The 2,500-nt window shown below is 50.9% G+C and overlaps 1 pseudogene; it reads left to right on the forward strand.

Moving 5' to 3' along the window:
* The window catches only part of LOC148350801 (28S ribosomal RNA), an 11,502-nt pseudogene that overhangs the window by 5,155 nt on the left and 3,847 nt on the right, over window positions 1-2,500 (forward strand).

Consider the following 2,500-nt stretch of genomic DNA (forward strand, 5'->3'; position numbering starts at 1 on the left):
CAGTGACAGGGGCTGGACAACACCCGGTCATGATCCCTCACAGCACTCAAAAGGGAGCGAAATGATGAGACTGGTGCCGGTCATAATGAGAGTGGATAAGCCATGTGTCGTGAGGCACCCGGACTCTCGCTCACTCGAGATGCGGATGAAACGAACTGTTGCGATCAAAAACAGAGTCCCTCCTCCGGAAAAAAGCCCGCTGAGAAAGGGAAAAAGGGCTAATGTGATGGAACTAACCCACGTTGTGATACCCAGAACAAATAAGAAATGCCCGTTGTGTGAACTTTGGATAAAAGGAGTAAGGACGCTGATAAAACACGTCCAAGAAAGGCACAAACACGTCTCTTTATGGTTCACGTGTGAAAAATGCAAAAAAGGGAGTGCCAACGCCCACCAAATATCGTGCCACGCTCCGAAATGCAAGGGAAGGGCAAGAGAATCCAAAGCACAAGGTGGAAACGGGTGCACAACGTGTGGGAGAAATTTCACCACTAAAATTGGCCTATCCCAACACTACCGCCACAGACACCCCCGGGAATGGAACCAACTGAGAAAAATAAAGATGGCTCGAACAAAACGCGTGGCTGGGAAAAACCATAAATGGAGCGAGGCTGAAGCAAGAATGATCCAGCAGACGGTTTCGGAATCAGGGCCTTCCAGGGACACATTTGAAAAACTAAGTGAGAGAATGGGAGGCCTGGTCACGGCTGAGCGAGCGAGGGAAAAATGGAGGAACATGTGTCGTAGAGGGGCAAAAAGTGGAACAGCTCAAATATACCAAGGGGTGATGACAGAGACACAGACACAGAGCCACTCCAACCTGAACCGGCCACCACCTGACGAGGGGTGGAAGAAAATAAGGGAAATGTTGACTCTGGAATGTGACAGGCCGGCAGGAGAAAGGGAGACCACTGCCAACTTGGTAAGACGCGTAGATCAGGACCCCGGTCTGATCGAATCCTCCGCGTCCGAGCTAATCCTCGAGCTGGGAAAGGGAGTCCCACGCAAAGCAAAGGGTGAGCAATCACGGGAAAGGCGGCCCAGGGGAAAGCTCCGTAAAGTGACAATGAGAAAAAGAGAATACCGAACGACCCAAGAACTGTTTAAGAAAAACCCAAAACGGCTGGCGGAAGTAATATTGGACGGAACAAACGAACAAGGGTGCGCCTTAAAAGCCGAAGAGGTATACAAGGTATTCAAAGAAAAATGGGAGAGTGACGACTCCTTTACGGACTTGGGCCCCTTCAAGAAGAAATCGGTAACAGATTGCTCTAGCCTATGGGCCCCAATCTCAGCTCGGGAGGTACGCTCCTTCCTTACCAAGATGAGATGGAAAGCGGCCACGGGCCCAGACGGAATCAGCAAAAGGGCTCTGCGGAACTGGGATCCCACCGGTCAGCAACTAGCGGGCATGTTTACGGCGTGGCTGGCACAGGGCACAATTCCTAAGGCTTTTAAACACTGCAGAACGAGACTGCTACCAAAATCTGACGACCCCATAACACTCAAAGAAACATCCGGGTGGAGACCGGTCACAATAGGGTCAACAGTGTTGGGGCTTTTCACGAGAATAATTGGTGCGAGGTTGACAAAAATATGCCCCTTAAACCCCAGGCAGAGGGGTTTTGTGCAAGGATCGGTCGGAAGCGCAGAAAACCTGGCAATCCTGGACGGGATAATGAGAGAGGCCAGGACGGAAAGGCGAGCACTCGGGGTAGTGTTTATCGACTTTGCCAAAGCCTTTGACTCGGTGTCCCACGAGCATATTGTGAGTGCCCTGGAAATGAGAAATATAGACTGCCATTTCATCAGGCTGATAAGAAGCGCCTACAGAGATTGCACCACGAGGGTGGGATGCGGTGGCATCGTCACCCCTCCCATAAGAATGGAAGTCGGAGTAAAACAAGGGGACCCCATGTCACCCCTCCTGTTTAACTTGGCAATGGACCCCCTCATCCAAAGCCTAGAAATGTCGGAACTCGGAATAAAATGGGGAGAGCGCCAACTGGCATGCTTGGCCTTCGCAGACGACTTGGTACTGGTGAGCGATGAATGGAACAAAATGAAGGGTAGCCTGGCGATGCTGGAAGACTTTTGCGAACGGACGGGCCTAAAAGTTCAGCCAGGGAAATGTCATGGGTTCTGGCGGTCGGAAAAGGGAATAATAGAAACAATGCCGTGGCCTCTATGCGGAACCCGTATACACATGGTGGAGCCCAGAGAAACCGTGAAATACCTGGGCATCAGAATTGAACCCACCAAAGGCATATTACCGACAGACCCAAATGACAAAATGCTGGAATGGCTAGAACGGATATCAAAGGCCAAGTTGAAGCCGAACCAGAAAGTCACAATACTGAACAGGTACGCAATACCCCGAATGTTGTACCTGGTCGACCTGAGTGGGACGAAGCCTATGGTGCTGGCAAAAACGGACACGTTGATAAGAAAATTTGTCAAGAAATGGCTCCACCTTGCCGAGTCCACGTGCAAGGGTATA

Source organism: Urocampus carinirostris, chromosome 16 (assembly GCF_059441175.1).
Source record: "Urocampus carinirostris isolate Australia breed hairy pipefish chromosome 16, RoL_Ucar_1.0, whole genome shotgun sequence".
NCBI lineage: Eukaryota > Metazoa > Chordata > Actinopteri > Syngnathiformes > Syngnathidae > Urocampus > Urocampus carinirostris.